This window comes from Peromyscus maniculatus, chromosome 3, assembly GCF_049852395.1.
Source record: "Peromyscus maniculatus bairdii isolate BWxNUB_F1_BW_parent chromosome 3, HU_Pman_BW_mat_3.1, whole genome shotgun sequence".
In the NCBI taxonomy this organism is placed as follows: domain Eukaryota; kingdom Metazoa; phylum Chordata; class Mammalia; order Rodentia; family Cricetidae; genus Peromyscus; species Peromyscus maniculatus.
Genome location: NC_134854.1, coordinates 15799743 through 15822436, shown reverse-complemented (window position 1 = coordinate 15822436; position 22694 = coordinate 15799743).

The window sequence follows — 22694 nt, the reverse complement described above, 5'->3', positions numbered from 1 at the left end:
CCATGGTGTTAATCGGCTTAATGGCTTTATCATAGTCCATGTGGAATCATCATTGTAGGATCCTGTCATCTTTTTGAAGATTTCAAAGTCACTGTTAGACATAGTCATGGTTTCCTGCGGCTTTTTTTTATTTTTTATTTTTTTTATTTTTTGCCTCTTCTGTGGTTTGGAGCAATCACAGTCTGATAAATGTCTGTCTCTCGGAACCATGAACATTCTTCCCTAGAACAGAAAATCTTCACAGCAATTTTTCCCCACCATTTGTCTTGCCAAACTTTTCCAAACTGACCTTTGCCGATGTTTTCTTGTAACACGATGGTCCTGGCAATTCTTCTCTGAAACAGCAGCGGTAAACCCTTCGTCCCAGGTAGCAGCATCACCGCAGTCACCAACACGATGAGAAGAAGCTGGCAACGTGGAGCAGTAGCCACTGCTTCCATGGTCCCACCACTGTTTGTGGTTCAGTCCGGGCCAAAGCTTCTCCCAAGCCTCCTAGGCCAGCCTCAAACTCCGGATCCTACTGCCTCTGCCTCCTTCAGCAAATCAAACTGGCGTGTGCCACCACAACCGACTGAGTGTAGCTTGGGCCTGAGCTGGGGCTCACAAGGCCACAGGCAAACAGCTTTTTTCATGAATTCGTAACACGAACGTTGGGCGCCAGATGTAGCAGGAATCTTAAAAGTTCTTATTAATAAAATCAAACCTGAGGCCAGTTATTGGGGTGAATACTGGAAGGTCAGAGAGACAGAACAAGCCACAGCTATCTCACCTTGCCAATTCCTCAGCTGGTCCTGTTTCCTCAGACTGGAAGCTTCTGTGTCCTCATCCCAATTGCTCTCAGCTGAACTGTGTTGCTCCAAAGCCTGAAAGCTTAACCAGCCACATGCTTAACCAGCCAAATGCTTAACCAGCCAAAAGCTTCTAGTTTCTGGTCCTCACGCCTTATATATCTTTCTACTTTCTACCACCACTCCCTGGGATTAAAGGCTGGCTTTCTGGGATTAAAGGTGTGTGTCACCATGCTAGGCTATTTCCAATGTGGCCTTGAACTCACAGAGATCCAGAGGGATTTCTATCTCTGGAATGCTAGGATTAAAGGTGTGAGTGCCACCATTTTCTAGCCTTTGTATTTAGTGGCTGTCTGTTCTCTGACCCCAGATAAATTTATTAGAGTACACAATAGTTGGGGAACACAATACCACCACAGCAATATATCAATATTGAGTTTTATTTGAAATAAATGAAGCATATAAGCTAGATATAACTGTGTTTATATGTATAATGTCTATCTGTCCATATGCAGCTAAGGTGAGGTTTTTGAGCATTCCAGATCATCTTTGTACCTTTTCTGTGAATCTGAATGTACTATAAAGCTAAAGTTTCCTTATGAGGATACACTTTTGAAATGTCTATAGTCTACAAAACCTTAAATATGAATAAAATATTTTAAAAGGAAATTTCTGGAAATGCAAATAGGTGTTAAAATAAAATTTCAATGAAAACTATTACCTGCTGGAGAATAAATAAAAGGTTGGTTAGGAGAAATAATTAATATTACAAATCTACAAAAGAAAGAAGTCTGTTTTCATTATTATTGTATTTTAGTTTTCTATTTTATCATTTAAAATAAAACTGTGATGAATTAAAATTAGCTTTTTAACTGTTTAATTCATGTGTTATATTTTCTTCTTTACATTTGAATTGAGCTGATTTATTGTCTAACTACACAAATTAGTACTTCGGGGTACACATTTAAGCTTTTCTACCTTATTACCGGGAGTGTCTCGAAGTAACATGATTGCTGCAGCCTACAAATGTTTATTTAAACTCAGGATTACTTTTAGTGAGATTTTGTTTAGCGTAACTTCTTCATAACCCCAAGATTTTATAAATAATTATCTCTAAATGTTATGTTTAGTCATAACATACAATGAGTAATGAGAAATACACAAAAATACATACATAAATACACCATGAATTCTAAAATGCTATCATGTAGTCTTATATATACAAACATATTTAAGTACCTACTCCTCTATTACATGTCTGAGATCATATGATAATTCACACACACACGTACATCACACACACACACACACACACACACACACACACACACACACACACTTCCAATCCAATCAACACTGTGCAGGGGAGAATAAATACATTTATTAGCTTTTGAAGACAATGCTCATAGGTGCATTTTATATACTGTCACATCATTCAGAAATTGTATCAAGATTTGACTATAAAGTTTATCATTTTCTCTAGCTTTGTGTCATCACCTCTCATTCACATATTGTAGCTGGAGTTTTCTCCAGTCCTGCCTGGTCAGGACAAATCTCTCTCACCTGTCAGTCCCACAGCTGCTCAGACCCAACCAAGTAAACAAACAGAGACTTATATTGCTTACAAACTGTATGGCTGTGGCAGGCTTCTTGCTCTCTGTTCTTATAGCTTAAATTAACCCATTTTTATTAATCTATACCTTGTCACGTGGCTTGTGGCTTACTGGTATCTTATATCATGCTTCTCCTCATGGCTGCTGGCAGCATCTCTGCCTCAGCCTTCCACTTGCCAGAATTCTCCTCCCTCCTTGTCCTGCCTATACCTTCTGCCTGGCTACTGACCTATCAGTGTTTTATTTATTAACTAATCAGAGCAACACATTTAACATACAGAACATCCCACAGCAACATATGTATTTCTTTATTTATTCCTTCTTCCATTCATGCACTGTACAATGTAGTATAATGAATTCTGCATACAGATATGAGCACAGTGGATCTATCAGCAGCCTTCATCATCTAATGCAAAAGCACTCTTAATTAACGGATAAGTACTCTGATAGAAGGAGTGAAATAGAATTAATTTAAGTCCATAAAGAGTCAGCTGAGCTGGTACCGGGAATGCAAAAGTGAAGGCAGAAAACTAATGTGAATAAGTGGCACTGAGACACTGTACTGGGTGGTCTTAAGATTTTTCAGGTGCGAATTATGAAAGCTTAAGTTCCAGTGAATACTTGATAGTACTTTTTTTACATAAAGTCAAATAAGGAAGCCACTAAAATATGAATTTCATGTGGCAAGATTCTTCATTTCTCACTAAGAAATTGTTTGATTGAAAAAGAAACAACTTTAAACTCAGGTATATCAACAAACCCAAGTATTCTTAAACTTACACTGTTTCTAAAACAATCGAGTCACAAAAGAAAAAAAATTTTGGTGAGGACCTTAGAAATCAATTTTTATCAATATGGTAAATTTAAAAGTCTGTTATGTTTCCATCATAAGGCATAAGAGCAAAAATATATCACAATAGAAATATACCAAGCCAGTAAGATACAATGTGAATCTTAGAAAAGCAACATCTGAAGTGAATAGTAATTATGATCTCTCTACTTATATCAGTAATTTGGAGAATTTTAATTCTTCAAGAAATGACTTTTATTATTCACATCTAGGAAAGACAACATTGTACAAATGTTGATACATATTATGATAGAATATAGAAAGAATTCAAACCTTAAGAGGGAGGGGGTTCAAGTGAGAAAAACCAAAGTACAAAGCAAGACCTCACTCTATGCAAAGGCTTACCAGGGCTTTCACAGCACAGTAGACAAGGAGAGTGGCTTAAGTCATGAGTGGTTGTCCTGCTACTATGAGTTAGTAAATCTGGAACTGATTTGTTATTGAACTTGGCTCCCTTTGTTTTCTGTAAGCTTTTCTTCTAGTTTCTAGAGATCTGATAATAACTCTTTACATTTCTTAGGTGTATTAGTTAATTTTCTGTGGTTGTGATAAAATAACACAATGATAAAAAACCAATTCAGGAAGGAATTAGATTATTTAGATTTATGGCTTCAGAGTGTTGGAGTCAATAATGGTTGAGAAGTCATAGCATACCTACAGGAACAGGTAGATGGATAAGTACATTTTCACCTACACACAGGACGTAGAAATCTAGAATAGGAAGTGGGGTGAGTCTAACACCTTCAAAGCTTTCCCCCAGTGTTATTCTTTGACCAGCAAGGCTGCACCTTGTAAACATTCCATAACCTCCTCAAGCAGTGCCACTAACTGGAGACCAGCTGTTCAAATGCAGGAGTCTGTGGAGAACTCTGTGGAGAATGTTTTCATGTAAACTACATTGGTCTTTAGACATTTACCATAATCTATGCCTATATGTCACACACTGTGTCCCCTTTCTTTCTATGTGTAGATAGACCTATGTACAAATTTCCCCCTTTATCATAAACTAGAGCATCACATTGGATTTACAAGCCACCCAAATAGTATAATTTTTCTCATTTGAAATGCTCCTATTTCCAGTTCATAGTTCCTCATAACCAAGAAAGCATATTTAAAGGAAATGTTCTATTCTAAATATTATATTAAAACACATAATTAATACAGTTTATCAAGTAATCTTCATGTAATATGAATATCACATAGATATATAGTAGTAGCTATTAAAGTTACCATCTATATATGTACAAATTTACATATTTTAAGTAGTTTACATATTAATGTGACAGCACACCATATAGTTGAGAAAGAAATTATAAATTGTAAGGGAAGAAAATCCGGTGATGAGGAATTACATTTTCACTTTGCAGAGCTGTGATACATGTTTTTTTATCTTTTACTTTGTCATTAAATTAACACAAATTCATAAGAAATGTCACACTAATTGGGATAACTCTCAATTTGATATAGAAAAAGGTCATGCTTAATCAAAATGGACTATATTTTTCACCAAGTCTCTTTGTAGCTAGCAGTAGATAGTGAGAGGCTTTCTAGAAGAAGGAGGAGGAGGGAGAGGATAAAGAAGAAGAGGAGGATGAAGATGAGGGGCATGAGGAAGAAAATAAGGAAGTGAGGTATAGTAATGCATACCTATAATCCCAACTCTTGGGAGCTAGCTGAGGTCAAAGAATAAATTCAAGATCAGCTTTGTCTAAATATCAAAAAACAGCTAAATAACTAGAGAAACAAATTGAGGAAGAATAATGTTACCAGATCTCAGAAGCCAGATTAAGACCATGTGGAAGACCTTGAAGCCACAGAGAGGTAGCCAGGGTAGAGAAATGGAGATGGCTCCGTCTGTGGGTGATGTCTGTGTCAGTGGTGTGTCAGCAGCTAGAGGACCCTCTACTATCTCCAGCCAGATGCTATGTTGATCCTGTAACTATCTGTGGTTTCCTTCCACCTGCTAACATTTGATGTTTCTATAGATTAATTATACTTTACCTTTGTGTATATTGTATATGCTACTCATGAAGCTATTGTTATGGATGTCATGGAATGCTGTTCTGTATGCTGTGAATGTGTGTTGCTCTGATTGGTTGATAAATAAAATGCTGATTGGCCAGTAGGCAGGCAGTAAGTATAGTATAGGCGGTATAAACAGACAAGAATTCTGGGAAGAGGAAGGCTGGGTCAGGTGTCACCAGCTAGACACAGAGAAAGCAAGATGACAAGGCAGAACTGAGAAATGGTACCAAGCCACATGGCTAAACATAAATAAAAATTATGTGTTAATTTAAGAGTAAGAGCTAGTTAGTAATAAGCCTGAGCTAATGGTTGAGCAGTTATCCTTAATATAAGCTTCTATGTGTTTACTTGGGGGATGTGAGTGGAAGAGATTTGTCCAGACCACTGGCAGGCCAGGACACAGTAAAACTTCTAGCTACAGGCTATTCGTAGAACTTTAATAAATGAAAATATCTCCATGATACAGCCTTCTGAGCCATCTTTCATGTTCTCTTTCTTGTCAAGATATTTAGTCAGTTAAAATAGGTTTATTTAGAATCTCTGAATTACTTCCATGATATAATATGTACGTCACCCATTTCATCTCATTTTCATTTGTTTTGCTTGATATTACTTGTGGCTGTCTGGAGATTTTTGTCTATAGAAAGATTTTAATGTCTGCAAACAGTACAGCTAGCTTGGAAACCTGCCAACATCTAATCTGTCCATGACAGTTCAGAGTTTGCTCATTTTTAACTCAAGTTTTATCAGAATTTAACCAGTTATGATTTCTTGACTTGCAGTTTACAGTCACTCCTAAAACAAGTCCCATATCATATTGGAGGAAATACTTGCTGTAAGTTCTCAAAAAATTATTTTTCCAACTTGTTTGGAAGCAGAAACAACAAACTCCCCACTGAAGGTGTGTGCTCAGTGTTCATTCTGGGTCAGCAGTGCTAATTCCTTCCAAGAATCAGGCTTAGTTCCTCCCCAGTTATGGTATCAACTGCCAATCATTACCTTAGGCACCTCCTTTAATTTTTTTTACTTATTTGTGATGCACTGGAATTTCCCCTATACTCCTGGAGCTCATCTTCATTATTATAAAGGTACTGGTTGCATTATTGTCTAGCATTTCTTTATTCTTCAAAATAACAATTCTTGGTTAATGAATTGACAATAGTACTCAGATAGCTTAGAGAAGAGGAAGACCAGAATATCATATTCTTTATTTATGGTTCATTCTCCTAAAAAATATCAGCAGAATTTGACTTTTCTGTTTGAGTCTCCACTAACCCATTAGAATCTTTCCTCAGTGTTTCAAGCACTATTTGTTGAAGAGACAATGCTTTCTCAAGTGACATTTGATCACCTCTTTTGCTTGTGGGGACTTATTTCAAGGCCCTCTATTCTGTTCCAGTGGTCAGAAATGTTTGCTGCCTCTATGTCAGTACCACACTGTTACCAAGGCATTGCAACTATTTTGAAATCAGAACATTTGATTGCTTTCAAATTTATTTTTCTTTGCCAAGATTATTTTGGACATTTGTATTTTTTTCATGAGTTTTCTATGAACCTTAAGATTTTTCTTCTATAATGTAAATCAATAAACATTTGTAGAATTTCCACTTAGAAAGAATTAATTAAAAATTATACTGGGATGAGATTTTACAACTTGAAATTCACCTCTTTTTATTATGCTTAAAAATATATCAAATTATGTTATGTTGTGATTTATTATGTATGTTACATTATAATAAATAAATTATGGTCTTCAAAATTCAAAAAATTTTAAAATAAAAAAAGTTTTATTATCTTCAGCATACAAAGTTTGGGGTCTGTGTGTCCCTGATATTTTATGGTGTGTTTGGATGGATGAAATACCTCCCAGTTTGATTGTCAATCTAGGTCATTGCTGAGAAAATTAATGACTAAAATATTTTTGATTTTATACATTTTGTTAAATTAATTAATGAATTTATTGTGTTTTATTATCGTCAATTTATATAATTTCTTTTATATAATTTTTTTTATAATTTGATTTAATATTACATATCAGCCACAGATTCCCCTATCCTCCCTTCTCCCATCCCCCTCCCCCCCAGCCCACTCCCATTCCCATCTCCTCCAGGGCAAGAACTTCCCTGGGGATTCAGCTCAGCCTGGTAGATTCAGTCCAGGCAGGTGTAGTCCCCTCCTCCCAGGCTGAGCAAAGTGTCCCTGCATAAGCCCCAGGTTCCAAATAGCCAGCTCATGCACTAAGGACAGGTCCGGGTCCCACTACCTGGGTGCCTCCCAAACAGTTCAAATTCATCAACTGTCTCACTTATCCAGAGGGCCTGATCTAGTTTGGGGCTCCTCAGCTATTGGTTCATAGTTCATGTGTTTCCACTAGTTTGGCTATTTGTCCCTGTGCTTTTTCCAATCTTGGTCTCAACAATTCTTGCTCATACAAACCCTCCTCTTTTCACTGATTGGACTCCACCTGGGGCCTGGCCTTGGATCTCTGCATCTGCTTTAATCAGTCATTGGTTGAGATTTCTAGCATGACAGTTAGGGTGACAAAGAAGCCAAAACTGTACAATGGAAAAAAAGAAAGCAGTTTCAACAAATGGTGCTGGCATAACTGGATGTCACCATGTAGAAGGTTACAAATAGATCCATATCTGTCACCATGCACAAAACTTAAGTCCAAGTGGATCAAAGACCTCAACATAAATCCAGTTACTCTGAACCTGATAGAAAAGAAAGTAGGAACTAGTCTTGAATGCATTGGCAAAGGAGATCACTTCCTAAGTATAATACCAGTAACACAGACACTGAGAGAAATAATCAATCAATGGGACCTCTTGAAACTGAGAAGCTTTGGTAGAGCAAAGGATACAGTCAACAAGACAAAGTGACAGCCTACAGAATGAGAAAAGATCTTCACCAACCCCACATCTGACAGAGGGCTGATATCCAGAATATATAAACAACTCAAGAAATTAGACATCAAAATGCCCAACAGTCTAATTAAGAAATGTGCTATAGAGCTAAACAGAATTCTCAACAGAGGAAGCTCAAATGGCTGAAAGACATTTAAGGAATTGCTCAACATCCCTAATCAGCAGGGAAATGCAAATCAAAACGACTCTGAGATACCACCTTACACTCATCAGAATGGCTAAGATCAAAAACACTGAAGACAGCTTATGCTGGAGAGGATGTGGATCAAGGGGAACTCTCCTCCACTGCTGGTGGTAATGCAAGCTTGTACAGCCACTTTGGAAATCAATACTTATTAATTCTTGAAAGCTCATGTTTCATGGTAAATCACAATATGAACTTTTGTACAAAAACTGCAAAAGTTAAAGTGATTTTACCTTAAAATATCCATTTATTTTCCTACTGTAGTATTTATGAATATTAAACTTCTATGAGGAAATTAAAAATGCATAAGCTCTAAGAAGACAATCATGGAAGATTTTTCAGTTAATAATAGATTAAAATTCATGTTCTAAATAGAGTGTGGTGAGTATCAAATGTCTATGATATTGAGACTTCACTGAACACACTTGAAGAAATATACTATGATTTACTTAACATGTCAACATACGCAGCTTGTCAGAAATTACTTTTTGTAGGATCTTCAACTTCAGCAACATATACATATACACACATATATACATATATAATCATTTTAACAAAAATAAGGATTTAGAGTTGACAACTTTGTGTAAATTGATAAAAAGTTCTTTGGAAGTCCACTTATGCATTTTCCCCATTTATGCATGTGTGAATCATGTAAACTTTTCATGACTTCATAGATACAATGCAAAGTTCACAATTTACATCAGTAAATGACATAGTTGAACAGGCTGATAGTGACTGTCTTCCTCTTTAGAACTATTCTGTTCACAGAATTTTCACACTTATTATTCTATTGAGTAATCTTACAAGATAAAAATACCTCAATTTGTTTCTTTTTAGTTAAAAATCATAGAGGCACTTGAGTTACTGATCCAAGACAAAATATATGCTTTAATCTTGGACTTTTTCTGTGATACATGCTAGCAAAAATTACGTGTAGGAGTAAAGAGATGGGGAAAGATTATTCTAAAATGGTAAGTGGAAAATTATTGCAAAATGTTGTGTGATGTAGGAGAAAGTTGACTTTAATGTGAAAGAGACTTTTATTTTTCCAGCACAATACATGAGCACCTCATAAAATAAATATTCAATGTGTGAATCGTCCATGTATTCAACCTGCAAATATAATAAACACAGTGCATGTAGGCGGTGAGCATCACTGAGGAAGATGAACAAGATAAGGACTTGGACTATCTAAATCTCATAAGTCAATAGTGAAGATCAGGATGGCTGAATTATACAAAAACACCAACACAGTTTGAAAAGCATAAGTCATGGAGCTGTTAGAAATGAAATGCATGACATATAAAGCACAAAATCTGCTAGCACTTGATGAAGAACCTATAAATAATACCAAAGGAAGTCTATAAAGCAAATGCAAATGAGTTCAGTGCTCCAGATAAGAATTCAAAGAAATATGGTCAGAATGTGAGCCAGTTTGGTCCACAGTACTAATGAATTTTTGAAGGAAAATATTGACATCGGAGTTTGTGTTTTTGATTGTGAGCAGGTTACTAATTAAGCATTCTGTTGGAAAAAAAATTAAATGGACTTTTATGGCAGCCTAAAATTTTTATCAGTTACCTGATTTAGTCCTCTTTTGCTTTGAATGTTATTTTACACTTTTATATGTGTGCATGCATATATTTTTCACATGTGTGTGTATGTGAGCATGTATGCCCATACATACACTTGTTTATCTATCCTTGGAGGCCAGAGTATGACATCATATCTCTCAGACCTTAACACTTACCCAGCCCAGGTTTCTTGTGTGGGTGCTGGGATCTGAAATCAGGTCCTCATGGCAGATAAAAAACAAATTATGTAATAATACACCCACTTTCCTTTTTCTTCATCACTTAGTTCTTATTCTGGTGCTATAGAAATAAAATGGCCTCATGCTTGTGTATGTCCAACCAGGAGAAACCAATAACACTAGATGATGGTTTTCATCTTCACAGTAAGCATGCATCTAGCTAAGCTGAAAAATCTGAATTTGGGCAAAGGATTTTTTTCTCTAGAAGATGGTCACCAGAAGTGATCAGACAACATTTGTCAGACAATAAATCAGAAGGTTGGAGACATAACTCAGCAGATATAAGCACTTGCTGAGAAACCACAAGAATATATTATTTTACTTTTCAATTTTAGAAATCGTAACATAATTACAATTCCCCCTTCCCTTTCTTCCCTCCAAACCCTGCCATATATTCCTCCCAACTCTCCTTCAAATTCATGGCCTCTTTCACTAATCATCATTTCTGAATACATACATATAGCTAACGTTACTTTGTAAGTTTTCAAAGCTGATCATTTGGACAACCAGCTGGGGTGCTCTTCCCTGGAGAGGACCTCCTCTCCTGATTCCAGATCTCCCAGTGGCCTGTGGTTCTTTGTTCAGTGTTGAAGACTTGTGGGCTTTCTCACATTTGTTTTGGCATGGACATTGGTGTTGTCCTTGCCCAGCTCACATTTGGACAGTCATGCTGATGACACCTTATAGTCCCAGGTTTTATTAGGAGACAGAATCTCACAGCAAACTCTGTGATCCTCTGCTCTTTCAATCTTTTGGCCTCCTCCTCCACAATGTTTCCTGGGACTTAGGTATGTACCATAAAATCTTTACACATGAATCTAATTCTCATAGACCATGTGTATGATTCAGTGAAGTTTTTGTCTTCTCTTTCAAGCTGTGCCACAAAGGCACATTGACTACATATTTTTTAAATTCAAGTTAGATTTAATGTTGAAATTATTTTAATGCTTTAGAATTTCCATTGCCACCTTTCTTTGTTTTCAGGCTCAACAACTGACATAATACTACAAAGAAATCTGTTCTCTTTATGTTATTGGAAAGCATTTGGAGGTAACTACTGTTCCTAGCAATAATTTCTTATACATACATAAACACACATGCATACTCTCTCCTATTCTCTCTTAAAGAGATACATCAGTATGAAAGGAATTTCCACAGGTGCAGAATAGAAAGCAGGAGAGTAGACTTTGAGTTACAGGCAATAAAATGTAGTTTTAAGCCTACTGTTTTTGGATGCGATGCCACATCTATATCTTTTTAAGCGGCAAATGCAAATTATGTTATTTCACTCATGGTAAAGGTAGAATTACAAATAAGGAAAATATCTTGTTTAATAAGTCTATTGGACAACAATAGATCACATTCTGTGAGCTAAGCCTTTGAACTGGGAAGTGCAGTGCACCTTGTCTAGATTGGGTGCTTCATCTCTGGTGACATTATTTCTATGCTCAGTCAGTCTTGAGGAATCTAGATGAGGTTTCCATATACAGTATTCTCCTATTCTCAAATTTTCTGTTACTGTTTTACCCTTATCTGTAGGAATTAGGAATCTAAGTGATAATGACTAATAGTTTTTTGTTGTTGTTGTTTTTTTTTTTTTTTTTTTTTTTTTTTTTATAATAGCTAAAGCTAAAACCTAACATTTAGGGAATATTGACTCAATTCTTGGACATTTTTCCCAGAATTAATTTAATTCTTACACAACCTTGCAAAACAAATGCAATTATTGTCCCAATTCCATTGTTGAGAAAACTGAACCCAGAGTAGATGAAGTAACTTACCTAAGTTTTCCAGTAGTAAGAGTGTATTGTTATTGGTTTTCTATTTTTTTTTTTTTTTTTTTTTTTTGGTTTTTCGAGACAGGGTTTCTCTGTGTAGCTTTGTGCCTTTCCTGGGACTCACTTGGTAGCCCAGGCTGGCCTCGAACTCACAGAGATCCGCCTGGCTCTGCCTCCCGAGTGCTGGGATTAAAGGCGTGCGCCACCACCGCCCGGCCTGTTTTTCTATTTTTAATGTGTGTGTGTCTTTGTGTGCATGTGTGTACATATGTATGGCTCAGTGTGCATGTAGAAGTCAGAGGGCAGCTCTGTGCAGTCTGATACCTACTTCTGTCCTTACATTGGTGCTGAGAATCAAGCACAGTAAGTACTATTATCAGTATCACCTTCAGATCCATCTTGCTGGCCCTAACATTCATTAGAGTACAGACAGATATTATATAACTATGAAAGAGTACAAGATTAACAAAAAGGATTGGGAACTAAATCTCTTTTGTTTGTGAGTTTTCTAAATGCAGCAGTTAAATTTTGTGGAAAAAAAAAAACAGAAAACAAAACAAAACAAAAACAAGTAAACATAGTCAGGAAACATTTTCCTTTTTAATGAAAATAAAGCATCATACTTACAAAGTAGATAAATTTTGATCCAGGACATTAAAGTTAGGAACATGAGAAGAGCCATTCACCTGTATGGAGACACAGGAAAAATGTTCACTGCCATTCAAGTTCCCAGTAACAAGCTAAATCATCTCTCAAACATTAGATCCCATGAATCATCTTTCTTAGGGATTGCATAATGAAAGAGTTCTGTGGAAATGTAGGATGGGGTCATGGTGCCAAGCTTTGGAAACCTCTGTTAACATTGACGGTGAATCTGTGGTAGCTATTGTGTTGACAACTCTTTTTGTTTCTGTGTCATAAAAAATATAAGGATATTTGTATTCGTGTTTGAGGGAATGCAGTTCATCTTCATTGGGAAGACTGTAGCCTTTGGTGGTAGTCACACTGTATATACAGTCAGCAAGCAGAGAGAGGATGTGGATCCAAGAAACTTCAAGACTTGTACCCAGTAACCACTTTTTTCAGTGTGGCTTCAGCTCACAGTGGAAGACCATTTAGGAGCTAAGGCTCAGATACAAGCATGAGTCTGTATTACCAACTTCAACTTCAACTTCAACCCAATTTTCCCCAGTCACTTCTTATCAAGTATCATTTTGTCCAGGTTTGTCCATTATTTAACGAGTGAGAAAAGGAAATACACAGTAGGAACTCACCTGTGTCTATCTTTACATTTGTGGGACTTCTTTGTATTTTACATAAATTTGTGGACTGTTTATTTTTATCACTCTTTGACTCCATTGGATGAGCCTATCACATTTTATTCTGTTGTTAGTAAACATGACTTGACAACCTTAAGGTGATGACCAGTTTTGATTACTAAAAAGGACATGGAGTATCATTTCATTTGGGATGTAAGTGGAAGTATTTGTACTGGAAACACCTGGGAAAGGAGCTGGCAGAACAGTTTGCATGTGTACATATTTAATGGATAGTGGCTGTTTTCCCAAAAGCTATTACTTTAAAAACTCCACAGTATTTACAAATTCAAAAACATTAAAAGTTCAGTGTCTTTAAAACAGCCAGTCTCTTTTAAAATACAAAGTTTTGTAAAATTCAAAATCTCTCAACTGTGGGTTCTTATGAAATAAAAAACAAATACTTTCTTCCTTCAGTATGGAAGGACCAGGGCACAGACAGCATCAAATCAAAACAAAACTAAGCTCTAACAATCTAAATAACTCAGTATCCAACACTAGGGATTCACTCATGATCTTCTGGGCTCCTCCAAAGGGCTGGGGTCACTTTTCTAGCTCTTCATTCTGCAGCACACACTGCCTGTCTTCTTGGCTACAGCTGTCTCCACTCCACTGCTGCTGCTGCTGTTCATGGTGGTCATTCTATGGTCCTGCCATCTCCAAAATGATGGGGTCTTCTGCTGCAACTGAGCTGCACTTTCACCAATAGCCTCTCATAGGCTTTCCTCATGGTGCCAAGTCTCAACATCTCTGCATGACCTCCTCAGTCCTGGACCTCCAACTGCCACTGGTGCAACTTCACCAGTGACTTCTGGTCCCTAACAGTGCCAAGCCTCAGCTGTTCTCCATAATTCCTTCATGCCTGCAAAACCAGTTCCACCTTGCTGACTCTTACACTAACAAGATCAGCTACCAGAGTGAGGTACAACCTTGGCTGCCTTTGGAATACATCTTCTGTATTTTATGTGCTAACTCTGAGGAAACACTTCCCAGATTTCACCTCAACAATGCTGGTCTTTTTTTTTTTAATTATTTATTTTACATCCCAGCAGAAGATATCCCTTCCTCCCTCCTCTCCTTCCAGTCCCTCCCTCCACTCCTCCTCTGTTCTTCTGTTCCCACTCCTCAATCCGTTCCTCCTCCATTGTTTCTGTTCAGGGAAGGACAGACAGGTCTCCCATAGATATAAACAAAACATGGCATATCAAGTTGCAGTAAGACTAAGCACTTCCCCATGTATTAAGCCTGGGCAAGATGACCCAGTGTGAGTAGAAAGTTTTCAAAAGCTAGTAAAAGAGTCAGAGACAGCCCCTGCTCCCAGTGTTAGTTCCAGAAGATGGATCAATCTACACAACTGTAACATATATGCAGAGTACCTAGGTCAGTCCAATTCAGGCTTCCTAATTGTCACTTCAGTCTCTGTGAGCCTCTGTGAGCCCAGGTTAGTTGATTCTGTGGGTTTGCTTGTGGTGTCCTTGATTCCTCTGGCTCCTACAATCCTTTCTCTCCTGCAGGAATCCCGGAGCTCTGCATAATGTTTGACTGTGAGTGCATTTGTTTCCATCAGTTGCTGAATGAAGCCTCTCTGATGACAACTGGGCTAGGCACCAATTTGTGAGTACAGCAGTATATTGTTAGGTATCATTACATTGACAATTTTTATTTTCTCCAGTCATGTCTCGTTCTCTCCTAGGTCTCTAGGTCATCCAGCCTGTGGGTCCTCGTGCTCCAGATAGTGTCAAGGATGGGCTTACACACTTGGCATGGCTTTTAACCTAGACCAGTTATCTCTTGGTCACTCCCTCAACCTCTAGGTCACCCTTATCCCAGCACATTCCTTAAGCTGGACAGGCTGTAGGTCAAAGGTTATGTGACCAGGTTGCTTGCCCAATTCTTCCACTTGAAGTCTTGCCTGGTCACAGGACATGACCAGTTCAGACTACATATTCACTATTACTAGGTGTCTTAGCTGGAGTCATATTTGTAGATTCCTGGGAGATTACCTTGAACCAGGTTTTTACCTGACCCAGAAAAGTTCCCCCCTTTTCAGTGGTCTCTTTCAGAACTGTTCCCCTCCACACCCACAACCCGATCACTTATGCTTCCATCCCCACCTGCCTGAAGTCCACTCATGAAATCTCTTCTATTTCCCCTTCCCAGGGAGATTTGGGCCTCTTCCTTTAAACCCTCTTTGTTATATAGTCTGTCTGGGTGTTGGTTTCTTAATGACCACTACTAATTTCTCAACTCCAGTCAACCAGTATCAAGTATCCCAGCAAGGCAAGGGTTTCCCTTTAGTAGTTCTGGTATCTTGTTAATCAGAGCTGATTCTTCAGCTCCAGCTAACCAGAACCACAGAATCTTAATTCAAAATAACAAATGGCCCCATAGAGTCTTTAAACTTTCCTCTGAAACTTCAAAAGGCAGGCCTCCATCTTCTCTATTGCCCTCAACATCCTTCTCTTCCAAGCTCTTACAGATAAGCACACCAAGCACTGGAAACTCAATGGCTTTTCTTGAACAAAGTTCCAAAGTCCTTCCACAATCCTCCCCAAAACAGCAGGTCCATCATAACAATGCCCCACTCTGTCTTAGTTAGGGTTCCTATTGCTGTGGTGAAACACCATAACCAAAAAGCAAGTTGGGGAGGAAAGAGATTATTTGGCTTACGCTTCCACATCATCCATCAAAGGAAGCCAGGAAAAGAGCTCAAACAGGGCAGGAGGCAGGAGTTGATTCAGATGTCATATAGGGGTGTTGCTGACTGGCTTGCTCCCCATGACTTGCTCAGTCTGCTTTCTTTCAGAAGACAGGACCACCAGCCCAGGAATTGCACCACCCACATTGGGCTCGGTCCTCCCCATCAATCATGACTAATTAAGAGAATGCCTTACAGTCTTACCTACAACCCCATCTTATGGAGGCATCTTCTTAATTGAGGTTATTTCCTCTCAGATAACTTCAGCTTATATCAAGCTGATATAAAACTATCCTTAGGAAAAAGAAGACTAATCATTTACTATTGTTATTAGGACACAGTAAAGTACTTGAATCCATCATGGGGAGAAAAAAATGTATAATTTTGTACCCAAACTATGTACCAGAAAGCTTATTAATAGTGGTAATAACAATTAGTAGTGGTACCAAACAAACATGACTTTTGATATACCTAACACTGTCTTATCAAGATATGTATATATTTGTTTCATTGGCATTAATAATTATATTGTAAAAGCAAGAAAAGGACACTAATGTTATTCTCTCAAATAACAGCATTTTAAGAACTTATATGTTATTTTATAAAAATTTAATCTAGATAATCATAGGCATAAACCATTAATATATTTTAAGACCTACAATTATTTATGTAAGTCTAGGATAGCTTTGATAAACTAGCTCATAGGCTTATTAATTTAATTCTTTTAAGATTTTTGGAAACTATTCAAATTAAAACAACTTGTTATTTTTTATTCTTCTTGGCTAATCAAGAAGATATCATCAGTGTTTTCTTTACAAAGTATTGAAATTAGTCTTTGCAACAACATTGAACTTGAATGTCATGAGATTTGGCTCCCAGCCTTCATTAGCCTTGTTGGCTAGAGACATACAGGTGACCTCTGCTATTATCACTTCATTACTTTTAAACTACAGCAAGAACAAATGCAAACACACTGTCTTTGAGCTTTTCCAGAAATCCTCTGTTATTAAATCACATGTGTCCCAAACAAAAGGGAGAACAGAAGCATTGGGGTAGTACAGAATAATGTAGGGTTTTTTTCTCCACAGTCAAAATTAAAAAAAAAAAAAAAAAAAAAATTCCCCACATCAATTCCTGACATAGGTGGGAGAGGTGGCCCTGACCCTCATCAGCTGCATCACTTGGGAAAGTGGCTCTTATACCTTGCTTGGGCAACACAGTAGAGATGGATCTGAAGGTATAGTTCTGGAAGAGCTGACCCTGATGACCTTGAAGGGTGAAAGCCCCCACCCCTTGCTTATCACTGCAAAGAGTGAACTAGCCAAGGCAATGCTGGAGAGCCCACCCTGATGGTAAAGGCAGGCGAGAGTTGGTGGGCTGAGGATGATCAATACTGCAACAACCCAGGCCCAGAACAAGCATTACGTGTTGACATACTCCAACATTCACCCCATCTGTGATCTTCTGGGGCACAGGGTGGGGGTGGGGGTTCAGTTCTGTGGACCCAGAGCTGCAGGATCTCCACTACACAGGACAACAACTGGGAGGCCCAGGAAGAGTCCTGGTCCCTGTGAGGGCCCAGCTTTGGTTTGATTGTACAGCAGAGACCAGGGGCCCTGAAACAGACCAATGATTTTTTTTGCCGTCAATGCCTGCATGTAAAAATATATCGATAAAGGGGTTTAACTTCATGACTCACTGTGACACTGCAGCTTTCATGCTGAAATTTTCCCTTCTTCTTCTTCTTCTTCTTCTTCTTCTTCTTCTTCTTCTTCTTCTTCTTCTTCTTCTTCTTCTTCTTCTTCTTCTTCTTCTTCTTCTCCTCCTCCTCCTCCTCCTCCTCCTCCTCCTCCTCCTCCTCCTCCTCCTCCTCCTCCTCCTCCTCCTCTTCTTCTATTCTTCTCCCCTCCCTCCTTTTCTCTTAAGTTTTATTTGGCGGTGGGGAGGGAGGCAGATGGGATGAGGAGGCATGATGTGAAAGACACAAAGACTAAACAAACAATAAATTAAAAAATTAAAAACACTGGCGGTGGTGGCACACGCCTTTAATCCCAGCACTTGGGAGGCAGATCCAGGCAGATCTCTGTGAGTCTGAGGCCAGCCTGGTTTACAGAGCGAGATCCAGGAAAGGCACAAAGCTATACAGAGAAACCCTGTCTCGAAAAAACAAAACAAAACAAAATAAAAAAATTAAAAACAAAAACAGGGCCATCTCTCAGGCAGCCAGAGTCAGAGTTCATAAACATTGAGCCTCCAAAAAAAAAAAAAGCTATCTCTTTATGCATTGCTTAATTGCTTACCTCTGAAATTGTATAGGTCACTTTTCTGATACTGGGATTAAACACCATGAGCAAGGCAACTTATGGAAGAAAGGTGATTTGGGCTTCTAGTTCCAGAAGGTTGGAGTCCATGATGGGGGAAATAACACAGTAGCAGTGGCTAGCATGGTACAGGGGCTATTGCAAGCATGGACATGCCTCTAGGGTTTAAAATGTTCAAGCCCACCTCCAATGACTTATTTCCTCAAACGAGGTCTAATCTCCTGGACCTCCCTGCAGCAGGGAACAAGTGTGAAAATAAATGAGCCAGTGGAGGGGTATTTATATCAAAACCACTACAGGTATTTTATCATGAGATCAGAAACATGACGTGAATTTCCACTTATTTGTCGAATGCTGATAAAAATCTGTTGAAACCTTTACTTTAAAAAGAGATGGTAAATAATTTCCTCCTACAATTCTATCCACTATCTAATTATCAACCCATTATATCAATAATATAAAACATAGGACACTCCATAATTTCTTAAAATTTACCATCTTTTTCTTTTTCTAAGGATACCACAGAATTCTGAAATATATTATGGAATGAAAATAAAGCAAAACAAAAAAACAACTAAATTTTAAAGAACAAAAATATATACTCCAAAACCTAGTTAATTCAAATGTGAAAAAAATAAAGGAAATCTACAGGAAAGTCCAAGAGATGGAGTCCATGATGTGTCTGGGAGCAACTAGTCACGATCAGTGCAGGACCAATACAGGGAGTACAGGACAAGCAGGAGCAAGCAGCAGGAGAAAAGGGGAGAGGCAGATTATGATGCTTCCACAAGGAATAATGTTAAGAGCTGATGATAAGAAGAAAAGATCTTCCTTTCATTGAAAATAGGTACTTTTAAAAACACTCTATCCTGATGAGTTCCCCTCCTCTACCCCTCCCAGTTCCTTCTCACCTCTTCTCCCATCCCCCATCTGAATCCATACCCTTTCTGTCCTTCATAAAACAAACAAGCAAACAAACAAACAAAAAACCAAACCAAAAAAAAAAAAAAACAAAAACAAAAAAACAAAACAGGCTTCTCAGGGAAAATAAAATAAACAAAATCTAACACATCGGAATAGGACAAGTCCAACAAACAGAAGCAAAATAGGCCAAGAAGACAAGAAACAGATACAGACCCAGAGTCCAACTTGTTCACACACTCAATAGGTATCCCATAAAAACCCTAAACTGAAAACCGTAACAGATGTGCAAAGAACCTGCATGATAAAAAGATAAGAACAATTATAAATAAAAGAAAATATGATAAAACAAAAACTAACACATCAAAATACAGAAAAACAAGCAAACAGAAGGAAAAGAGCCCCCAGAAAAGACACAAGAAATAGATATAGACACTGAGATCCTTTGGTTCACACACTCTGGAATCCCACAAAAACACAAAACTGGAAGCCACAATGTATATGCAAAGAATCTCTAGGGTAAAAAGAGGTGAGGAAAATATATCTAAATTAAATTAAAATAATAAGATGAAACTTAAAAAAAGAAAAGCCCTGACAGGACATTATGAGACGAGAAACCTCCAAAGATGCCATTGAGTACCTTTCCATCTATTGCTGGACATGCAGCCTACCCTTAAGAGTAATTGGTTTTCCTAGTGAGAATCCCTTGGAGAAAACTAAATTTTCATTTGGGAGTGGTTATTAGTTGGAGATAGCTTCTTGTTAGGGATAGGGATATGTGTCCACATCTTAGTTCAACTTTGGAGTCCCATCTGGTGCAGACCCAAGCAGACCCTGTGCATGCTGCCTCAGTATCTGTGAGTTAATATGTGCATGGGTCCTGTTAATTTAGTGGGCCTTGTTTTCTTGGTGTTCCCTGCCCCCTCTGGCTCTTACACTCCTTCTACCTCCAGTTCTGGTCTCTAAGCCCTAAGGAGAGGAATTCGATGAAGATTTCCCATTTAAAGCTGAGTGTTCTAAGGACTCTCACTCTCTGAATAATGTCTGCATGTGAGTCTATGTGTTTGTCCCATCTGAAACATCTCTGATGATGGCTGTGTAAAGCATTGATCTATAAGTATAGCAAAATGTCATTAGGAGTCATTTTATTGCTCTGCTTTTGTTGTTATTGTTGTTTTGTTTTCTTTTGTTAAGAAAAATTTTTCATTCATTTTACACACTAAAGATCCCCCTCTTCCCTCCTCCCAGGCCCCAGCCTCCCCCTCCCAACCCACCCCTCACTCCCTCCCCCCATAAGAAGGTAAGGGCCTCTCATGGGGAGGCACATTCAGTAGAGGCAAATCCAAGCCAGTCCCCCTGCCTCAAGGCTGCACAGGGTGTCCCATCACAGCTTTGTTTTCTTTTTAAAACAGTAGTATTTTAGCTCTGTGTCCATTTTGAACTATGTTGTTAGAAATAGATAAAATGGAATGAAATATGGCCATGTTTTGGAGGAGTTTGATTAATATAAAAATAAATCTGGGAGAGTAAATACAATGAGAGTAATAAAACTTCTAGGCATTTTACATGAGTGCATTTGGCATTTAGATATTAAAATTTTGTGGAACATTGATTGTAATATATATATATATATATATATATATATATATATATATATATATATATGGGTTCTCTGCATAATATAAGTATTTTTTTCCTAAATATAGGTAAATGTTTATAAAGAAAATATAAGATAGTTGTTGAGCAATAGCATCTCATGGTCCCTATTCCTTCTCACTTTGATTAATGGGACAGAATCAAAGTGCTGTGTTTGTGTTTTTACTGGAGCCACTTGTTGGGATTTCTTAATCAGATGGTAATCCTACAAAGAGTGTCAGCTTCTCCTAGAAATGCACTGGTATACCCAGTCACAGAGTAAGCTTGCTCTCTGCTTGTTACATAAATAGTATATTTCCTAAGTTTTGATTCCTTTCCCAGGATACACATGAGCAAACCTTACCTGGCTCTTCATGTTGCCAGCTATAGTTTGGCTTTTGGGGAATCTCTGCATGCATAAGGCTGTGAGTGGGATGCTGCCTATCTGTCTGTGATCTGCCACCTTCTGCTTCCTGCCAGTGTCTGTGGAACGACACTCAGCTCAGGATTTATCATTATCTCACAGGTGCCTATGGTGGGAAGCTATAGTTGGAAGTTTTCCTGTGTCCTAGCTGGCCGGTGGTCAGGACAAATCTCTCCTACTCGAGCCCCCCAAGTAAACACACAGAGGCTTATATTAATTATAACTGCTCGGCCATTAGCTCAGGCTTATAACTGACTAGCTTTTTCATTTAATTTAACCCATAAATAATTCTTATTTATGATTAGCCATGTGGCTTGGTACCTCTTTTCAGTTCTGTCTTGTCATCTTGCTTCCTCTATGTATGGCTGGTGACTCCTGACTCAGTCCTTCCTCTTCCCAGAATTCTCCTCATCTGCTTGCCCCGCCTATACTTCTTGTCTGGCTACTGGCCAATCAGCATTTTATTTATCAACCAATCAGAGCAACACATATTCACAGCATGCAGAAAGACATTGCCCAGCAGGAAACCTTCTGCTTCTGACTCTTCTCCAGATTGTCAGACTTAGTGGACTAGAATAACATTCCAGCAGTAAAAAACAGTGAGCCAATGAGTTTGTGAAGAATGTTTTTATTTGTCACAATTGTTACAACTATGATTTTGAAGAATTGGAGATTACTAAAGCATTGGAAGATTCTTCAGAGTCTATTCAAATATGTAACTTAATATATTTTAGACTATTTGTCAAATAACTAATGATAGAAAAATTGTCCTAAATTGCTCCGTGTAAATTCATAGTTATACAATATACTAGTTGTATGCAACTTCAGAGAAACATTTACTATTTAGAAGCAACTTAGAAAAAACAGAATTTTTTTAAATCGCTAAATATTTTACAGTTAATCATATCATAAAAGAAACAGGTAAAGTTGTAGCATGTGGGTTCTATTTCCCAGATGTGCAGAATCAGGACAAGTACTTTAGAAAGTTAAGAAAAACATATTTCAACAACATAATGGATAGTTATTAGTTTTCTATCTCACCAGAACAAACATACTTGATATTTGTTATCATTTTGCATATCCTATTTTAGTGACTTAATGTCATTTCAGAACAAGAACACTATATAAAATGAAAGAGACAGGACTGGTCACTGGCCAAAGAGTACACAAGATGCAAATGATTTCAAATTTTGAATGAGGTCAAGGAAACAAGTATGAGATATTATTTTCTGGTCATAAGTTTTATAATAAGCACCTCATGGATAAGGAAAAAAATATCAAAAGATCTTCCCAGATTTCTTGTGGGACTGAGTAGCAATGTGCCAGATTCAGAAAAGTTGTACAAATGGAAACATTGGCCACCTCAAACTTTTTGTTGCTGGTGTTGAGAGTAAGGAC